The sequence below is a fragment of the Dreissena polymorpha genome, chromosome 6 (assembly GCF_020536995.1).
Source record: "Dreissena polymorpha isolate Duluth1 chromosome 6, UMN_Dpol_1.0, whole genome shotgun sequence".
In the NCBI taxonomy this organism is placed as follows: Eukaryota; Metazoa; Mollusca; class Bivalvia; order Myida; family Dreissenidae; genus Dreissena; species Dreissena polymorpha.
Window position 1 is genome coordinate 57,935,943 of NC_068360.1, and position 9,855 is coordinate 57,945,797.

The window sequence follows — 9,855 nt, forward strand, 5'->3', positions numbered from 1 at the left end:
CCGATTCTTATTGTTCATGTCTATGTGTACGTGTGTGATCGAATTCAGTTTATCTATATAGCATTGAACAATGATTTCTATGATACACATACAAATCCCGTTCTTTACACTTGCACAGTTTACATCAAATGAGTCCATATTCTTCGCGGATGTGTGTAAATTATCATTACGAACTCATTTCAAATTGGGAATTTCGGTTTGTAATTTGAAATTAAATGAATATCTTTCCATGCGTTCTGACAAAACTTGAAAAAGTAATACGACAACAAAAATATTTTCCACAACACTGTCTTATTCCTATTATTGTCTGTGGAGTGTATGATTGCATCTTGCTGTGGTTTGTTGTTTGATCAGCTATATTTTTTCTGATGCTAACGCATTATTTATTGAGACCGATTTCATTATCCACTCATAAATCAAAAAATGGGAAAGTGCATTTTTAAAATGCGCCAGAACTAGCGAAAGAAAACTGGCGTCCATTTCATTGACAATTATTCCGGTTTTAAAGACCAACATTTTAATTGATATGTGTGTTTGATAGCAACATGCTAACTTGATTTATCCACAGCCAGCTGTTGCTGGTATAGAAGCCGCATAATTAAACGCAAAAAAATGGCATCGGACCGACTTTTATCCCCGGCCATAAGCGGAGGGATATAGTTTTGGCGTTGTCAGTCCGTCCTTCCGTCTGTCAGTCCGTCCGTCACACAATTTTTAGTTATTGCTGGGGATATCAATTCTACGCATTTTACTTGTTATATGTTAGTGGCAAATATCACTAAAAAGCTATTGTTTCTGGAGCTGTGTATGTGATAAACGAGTCCCAGTCTGCAAACGTGTGCCAATCGCCATTTCAACGAGATAAGATTGACAATAAATGTAACCACTGGGAAGACTAAAATGTACATGTTTTACAGTCACGATTTGCAACACATTCGTTAAAATGCATGTGTCGGACTTTACCCTAGGTTAATGTGCGATTATAAATCCCTCATTGTCACTTAACCAATATACAGACATCGGTAACTCGCCTTTCGGTTATATTTGTCTTCGTTTTTTAAGTAAATCGATTTCAGTATAGTAAAGTCAATTACCTGTAAGCCTTTTAAACACTGTTCAGTGCTTTTTAACAAAGTCGTTAAACAATTAATCCATATTTTTTTTTAAAGCTGTTAACAATGTCTTTCAAACTTCGCTAAAATGCCAACTCTGGCACTATTTCAGCATGCGGAGGTGCATCGAGATCTACATGAGCACGTGTCCGCCTGGTGACATGGACTACTTTATCGACGCCATTAACGTGTTTTCTAAGAACAAAATCAAGGATACGACTTGTTCCTCGGCAACCGTAACTATTGCAACAGTTGCTACCGTCTGCACTTCACTGCTCATGTCGATGTATTTTCGTAATGCATAATCCGCTCGTTTGTTTTTTGCGTGTGCTGCCATAAATGATTTATATTTAACCCATTTATGCCTAGTAGACTCTCCCATCCTTCTAAATCGGATCAATTTATTTTCAAAATAAGGGATGTCTAGTATATGTATTTCTATATTTAGAATATTTCTTTCAGAAATTCCTTTAAGCAAACAGCGTAGACCCAGATGAGACGCCGCATCATGCGGCGTCTCATCTGGGTCTACACTGTTTGCCAAGGCCTTTTGTTTAGACGCTAGGCATAAATGGGTTAACTTGAATGAATGAATTGAAATTCAAAAGCAATATGCACGCCTCTAGTGGACATTCAGGGATGATATGATGGAATTATTTGTTGTCAACGTCGATGTTTGTATTTTTGTTTGTTGTGTTCCAAGAAACCTTTGGTCAAATTATTCTTGCAGATAATTCACAATACAGTTTACATTCATATTGTCATTCATCCATTTTACGAAAATATTTGACAATTTATCAGTAAACGATACATGTAATTATTCAACCTTTTCGCCTATTGCTAAAGAAAAATCCCATTAATCTGCCGTCCCACTTCTACAATTGTTTGCACATGCTGATGGGGATCTTCTGTAACAAAAAGGCTGATAGGCAACGTTTTTCTTTGATAAAATTTGATAGACTTATTTGCATATTATTTACATTTTTTTAAACATATATATATTAATATTGTTTAACTGCCAATGATATTTAATTATAACTGTCTACATTGTGTATTAACAAATTATTGATATAAGAAACAAATTCGTGTACATTTAATGCAAAACAAGCGTAGACCGAACATTGTTGTGTATCATGTAACCTAATCAGTTCCAACAATTTAAGTAACAATCTCATCCCCAGATAGAACCACTCTCAAGATATAAGTATTTTAAAACAAATAGTACATGAATGTGTATCTTAGGGTATGACATATACAGAAATGCATTATACCAATGAAATAAAGAAACTAGACATATTTTGATTTTGTTTTTGGAAATGGTTTTGAGACGCGTCATGCGGAAATGAATCTTATGCCATGTGCGACAAGCGTAGCTTGAGGCTTGCCTGAACAATCGCACAGTCTGGTCAGAAGATTCTATGTCCGGTCATGAGATTACGAAACCCTGCGTGATTTTGTAAAGAATAGACTAACTGTTTACAAGACTGATGGGCGGGCTGGTCTAGAACTACGCTGGCCACATGTGGCATAAGACCCATTTTCGCATGACGGTGCTCATTAAATGTTTTTCTTTTTTCTCTTTCTATAGTAAATGCAATAAGGTGTTTGTGTACCCGAATAGCTTGCGCTTGATGAATCATCCAAGCCACTATAGCTAATCTAGCTCCTAACAATATTTTCATTTTCAAAACAAAACCTGCATAGACTGTGTAACATCACAGACGTGGTTGCAAAGGTGGGGCCGTCCGGGTCCGATTGGCACATTTCTAGTTTCAATAAGTATAATTGGAAGATACGCTAATGAACTTAGTTCCGACCGATGTTGAACTGATTTGCTGTTCCTTTTCCGTATAATTACCATGAAAACAAACACACTATCGAACAACAATCACAAATGTAGTGCAGCCTGAACGCAATTTGAAATGTTTCAAGCAGTGTATCTTTTATGTCAAGTCATGACAACTAAAACACTTGGGCCGTAGAAAACATCTGTTAAAAAGATCATTTCCAACACGAACCGCTAGAATTGCTTTCAAAACGCACACACGCACGCACGCGCACACACACGCACACACAAACAAACAAATTATGTCTGGATTAACTATAACTACTTCTTAATAAACTAACCAACTCATCTCTCGGCATACGTACCAACGTTATTTAAATATCCACGTATATGGCATCTCATTGAAAAGCCAAATTTGTATCAAAACACACTTCAAAAGAACAGGTCTTTGTCCAATCTCCAATCGATTGCAAAGGGTTTATAGCAGGTAGTCGACATACGTGTTGGGAAGCATTTGTAGCGTAATAATCTTCATGATAAATAACATTCAGTGTAGAAAAATGTTAACTCTACGGTGACAGCTTTGTTCTCAAAGTCAAAGTGACTTCTTTCAGTCTTTGACATCAGAACAAGCTACTTTCAAGTATCACTGGTGCACTCCGCTGCCTTAGACCCAATCAATCACAGCACTTTGCTCTATCGTCTAAAACATGACTTTCTAAGTGAGTCGTAATTCGGTGGAATAATTACGTACATAAATCGAGGAACTGTTCATTGACTTATAGTATGTTAAGTATGTTAATTAACACGACGTTATATAATTCCACCAAATATTCTAGTCAACAGAAATCATTCGGTAAGTTGCAAGTTAATAAATTATTTAAGTAAAATAAACACATGGGCGAGATCCATACGGACCCCGTCTTCCCTACGGACCCCGTCTATAAGAAATGAAATTTGTATCGATTGCTCTCTGAATCTAGCCGAACTATTTTACATAAAATGTAGCCTGATTTTATATTGAAATGCGGTTATCGGAAGATTTTATACCAAAAACAAATATTGCCGTTTAGGAACATCAAAATGTTGAATTATAAGCTTGGGTCATTTTACAATAAAAGCAAATACTGTTCACATTGTCACATAGTGCCTTGGATATATTACTAAGGAAAGTATTAATTTATATTCGTTTTGCATCAAGTTCAATATCGTGTCTTAGGTGTCTACTTCAATAGATATGCAAACATACACCATATGTTAAGGCCAGCATTTTTAGCTCATCTATTTTTTGAAAAAAAAGAGCTATTGTCATCACCTTAACGTCGGCGTCGGCGTCGGTATCGGCGTCGGCGTCCGGTTAAGTTTTGCGTTTAGGTCCACTTTTCTCATAAAGTATCAATGCTATTGCATTCAAACTTGGTACACTTACTTACTATCATGAGGGGACTGGGCAGGCAAAGTGAGATAATTCTGGCTTGCATTTTGACAGAATTATGTGCCCTTTTTATTCTTAGAAAATTGAAAATTCTGGTTAAGTTTTGTGTTAAGGTCCATTTTATTCCTTAAGTATCAAAGCTATTGCTTTCATACTTGCAACACTTACTAACTATCATAAGGGGACTGTGCGGGCAAAGTTATGTAACTCTGACTGGCATTTTGACAGAATTATGTGCCCTTTTTATACTTAGAAAATTAAAAATTTGGTTAAGTTTTGTGTTTAGGTCCACTTTTTTCCTAAAGTATCAAAGCCATTGCTTTCATACTTGCAACACTTACTAACTATCGTAAGGGGACTGTGCAGGCAAAGTTATGTAACTTTGACTGGCATTTTGACGGAATTATGTGCACTTTTTATACTTAGAAAATTGAAAATTTGGTTAAGTTGTGTGTTTAGGTCCACTTTTTTCCTTAAGTATCAAAGCCATTGCTTTCATACTTGCAACACTTACTAACTATCATAAGAGGAATGTGCAGGCAAAGTAATGTAACTCTGACTGGCATTTTGACGGAATTATGTGCCCTTTTTATACTTAGAAAATTGAAAATTTGGTTAAGTTTTGTGTTTAGGTCCACTTTTTTCCTAAAGTATCAAAGCCATTGCTTTAATACTTGCAACACTTACTAACTATCGTAAGGGGACTGTGCAGGCAAAGTTATGTAACTTTGACTGGCATTTTGACGGAATTATGGGCCCTTTATATTTGAAAATTTGGTTAAGTTTTATGTTTTGGTCCACTTTACCCCTAAAGTATCAGAGATATTGCTTTCATACTTGGAACACTCGCAAACTATCATAAGGGGACAGTAAAGGACAAGTTGCATAACTCTGGTTGTCATTTTTACGGAATTATGGCCCTTTTTTGACTTAATAACTTTGAATATATGGTTGCATTTTGTGTTTAGATCCACTTTACTTCTAAAGTGTCAAGGCTATTGCTTTTAAAATTTAAATACTTTCATGCTATCATGAGGGTACTGTACCTAGGAAGTTGAATTTTACCTTGACCTTTGAATGACCTTGACTCTCAAGGTCAAATTATTAAATTTTGCTAAAATTGCCATAACTTCTTTATTTATGATTAGATTCGATTGATACTTTGATAAAACAACTCTTACCTGACATACCACAATTGACTCCGTCCAAACCATCCCCCACGCCCCGACCCCCCCCCCCCCGAATCCCCCCCCCCCGAATCCCCCCTCAATCCCCCCCCATTTTTTTAAAATTAAATATCGTCTAATAAATGACCACCACACCCTCACACTATACCACCCATCCCCACCCCCAAAAAAAAATTTTTATGCCCCCCGGTAGGGTGGCATATAGCAGTTGAACTGTCCGTCGGTGTCAGTCAGTCTGCCTGTCCGTCCGAAAAAAACTTTAACATTGGCCATAACTTTTTCACTTTTTAAGATAGCATCTTGATATTTGGCATGCATGTGTATCTCATGGAGCTGCACATTTTGAGTGGTGAAAGGTCAAGGTCATCCTTCAAGGTCAAATGTCAAATTTATGGTGTCTGTCCGTCCGAAAACTTTAACATTGGCCATAACTTTTTCAATATTGAAGATAGCAACTTGATATTTGGCATGCATGTGTATCTCATGGAGCTAAACATTTTGAGTAGTGAAAGGTGAAGGTGAAGGTCATCCTTCAAGGTCAAATGTCAAATATATGGCGTCTGTCCGTCCGAAAACTAACATTGGCCATAACTTTTTTAATATTGAAGATAGCAACTTGATATTTGAAATGCATGTGTATCTCATGAAGTTGCACATTTTGAGTGGTGGAAGTTCAGTCAAGGTCATCCTTCAAGGTCATCCTTCTAGACAAACAAAATAAAATAAAATTCAAAGCGGCGTTCTCATGAAGCTGCACATTTTGATTGGTGGCCGTTCAAGGTCATCCTTCAAGGTCAATGTCATCCTTCAAGGTCAAAGGTAAAAAACAAATAAAAAAATTCAAAACGGCATTTATGAAGCTGCACATTTTGAGTGGAGGGAGTTCAAGGTCAAGGTAATTCTTCAAGGTCAAGGTCATCCTTCAAGGTCAAAGGTCAATAAAAATATTCAAAAAACGTTATCATGAAGTTGCACATTTAGAGTGGTGTAGGTTCAAGGTCAAGGTCATCCTTCAAGGTCAAGGTCATCCTTCAAGGTCAAAGGTCAAACAAAATAAAAAAAAATCAAAGCGGCGTTATCATGAAGCTGCAGTTTTTGAGTGGTGGAAGTTCAAGGTCAAGGTCATCCTTCAAGGTCAAAAAAAAATAAAAAATTCAAAGCGGCGTTCTCATGAAGCTGCACATTTTGAGTAGTGGAAGTTCAAGGCCAAGGTCATCCTTCAAGGTCGAGGTCATTCTTCAAGGTCAAAGGTAAAAAATTAAAAAATAAATTCAAAGCGGCGTTCTCATGAAGCTGCACATTTTGAGTGGTGGAAGTTCAAGGTCAAGGTCATTCTTCAAGGTCAAGGTCATCCTTCAAGGTCAAAGGTAATATAAATAATAATTTCAAAGCGGCGTTATCATGAAGCTGCACATTTTGAGGGGTGGAAGTTCAAGGTCAAGGTCATCCTTCAAGGTCAAGGTCATCCTTCAAGGTCAAAGGTAAAAAAATAATATTTCATAGCGGCCTTCTCATAAAGCTGCACATTTTGAGTGGTGGAAGTTCAAGGTCAAGGTCATCCTTCAAGGTCAAAGGTAAAAAAACCCAGACAGTAAAAAAATTCAAAGCGGCGCAATAGGGGGCATTGTGTTTCTGACAAACACATCTCTTGTTTTTTTCAAACATGGTTAAAAAACACAAATATTTATTTTTATTATTTTATTTTTGAAATACCCCTCAACCATCCCACCCAAGAATCCCCCCCCCCAAAAAAAAATTAAAATATTTTTGTTTGCATTGTTTTTGCATTTTTGGAAGTTAATGTAATAAATGACCACACCCCCACACTATACACCCCTCTCCACTCCAACCCTCCCTCCTTTGTGATTGAAATTGAGATAGGTCCCTACACCTTTAAAAAGAAAAATAGATGAGCGGTCTGCACCCGCAAGGCGGTGCTCTTGTTTATTATTTGTATTACGGGAGCGCCCGACCCTATTTTTCGACAAATACAAATTAAAAAATAAAAGTCACTTTCGTTTTTTTATTTACATTTCACCCGCCGACCTGGAATTTTATCCTAAACTAGAAAAAAATTTCGCAGATTGCCGAAAGTGTTGTTAAAAATTTGTTTATAATACGGGTTGTTTCGTTGTGCCAAGTCGACTTGTAAAGCGTCAGCGATTTTCATTGGCTATTGCAGCCAATACCTCACGCTATGAGCCAATCGGTGAGTATTTAGCAAATGATTTTCATATTGCATTTCCGAAATGGCGGACATTAACAACAACGAGACAAATGTAGCATATTTTAATATCAAATTAAATATGAAATAAGGCAAAGCCTCAAAGCGAGCTCGATTAATTTTAAATAGAAGAAACTAACAAAAAACGTTAATAAAGATTTTATTTAAATTCAATTATTATAGGCACTTCCTAACAGAAGAACGTGGAGTTCGTAAAGACTGGTAATCATATAGGCACTGGTATAAAAAAAATAAGGAAATGAACTTTTAATTATTATGTTAATCAGAAATTAAACAACAAACGGGCCATATTAAAGGGTTTCATGTGACCTGATGAACAGAACTTTTAGCCCAAAACCCCTCCGAAAACAGATTGTCACACTATCAGTTGCCAGCCTTGCAACCACAGGTTTACCTACGAAGGTCAGATCGGGATTCGAACCCGAATCCACCCATGAGCCATCTGATGATATTGATCATATGATATTGGCCTGGGTTGCTCTACCAATTAAGCTATATGAACTTTTGAAAAATATATCGGTAAACTGCAATGCTGTATAATAGCATGATTACCTTGCTTAGAAAAAATTTACAAAGAATTACATTTAATTGATATTTTGTTATGATTTAGAACAGAATATTGTCAGTTCAAAAGCTCACATGAGGTAATGTTTGAAAAGCCCACAAAAGCTTCTGTTTGTAAAAATAGTGCTAATTGCCGACTGTGTATAGTTGAGATAAAATCACCTTATTTTGCACAAATCTGGTAAAATATATATGGTTCGAATACAAACTGCGGATAAGAGCAACAGAACAGTCCTTGTAATTAAATAACTCTAATATTTTTATAAGTAATTATCTAAACCATAAAGTGACCTATACTTCTATAATTATGTATACCCGAAGAGAAGATATCTCGAAGGTGAAAGTTGCTGTAAGACATGAAACTATAAACAAATTGTGCAGCAAACAAAGATTGGTATATACCAAGGACATAGATATTAATCAAGTATGTATGTCCTTGGCATAACCTCCTTAAAACACTAAACAATCAACTAGAACATACAATGTAAAAATTTAGAACAGCCAACTGTTGCCACCTTCTCAATTATAATTTTCAGGTGCACATTATCGTCACTGGCATCAGCAATGATTTCTCCATGTTGCACATTGTACTTAGATTTCACAAGGGCCAGGCAGCATATTTGTTTTATTTTCATTTTTGATCATTTAAAGTCAAAGTAATTTTAAATTACCATAATTGAGGAATAAATGCAAGGTAGGTCAGCGATAAGTATGTCACCCACCAAAACATGTTATTAAATACCATTGATATAACACTTTGATAATTTTACACTTGTAAGTATATATATTTTTTAAGTACAAAAATACTTGGATTAAATTGATATTTATATTCCTAACTAATCTTCAGAACACCATTTGGATGTGTTAAAACGTTTTGGGTAGGTTTAATGAATATGCGTATTTATTAAAATGTAGATCCTGTAATATTTTTTATAGATAAAAATCAGCATCCCGAAAATGTCAAAGAATTACTACTTTACGTTTCTTTATTATGAACATGAGGACTGAACCACAGGTACTTGCATCAATAATCCCATTCCCAACCCACCCATATATATTCTTTATTTAGAAAAACAGTATGCAACACAGCTTTTGAAGAAAATTACATTGGGTCCGGATGTTCGTATGCCAGTCAAAGTCACAAGAAAGTTTAAATTATTTTTTTTTACACAGTAGCAAATTAACATGCTTATTATTCTTCATTAACTTAATACATGTTTTCGAGATCACCATGATAAGACACACTCCAAGGCCTTTGATATACACTTGGAGACACTTCTAACGCATCACTTAATCATATCAATATAGCTCTCTTATTTTTGATCGTATTGCGTTGAAATTTGGACCAAAAATAATTCAACACATATCTGATAATTCCTGTAAATTTAATTGAAATTGAAAAATAACAAAATATAAAACTTAACAAATTAAAAACGTTACTTCAAAAGTCAAATTCGCAAACTCGTAAACCGTAAAATAATAACAATGTGAAAAGCACGAATACCATGCATTTGAGTGGCTAATAC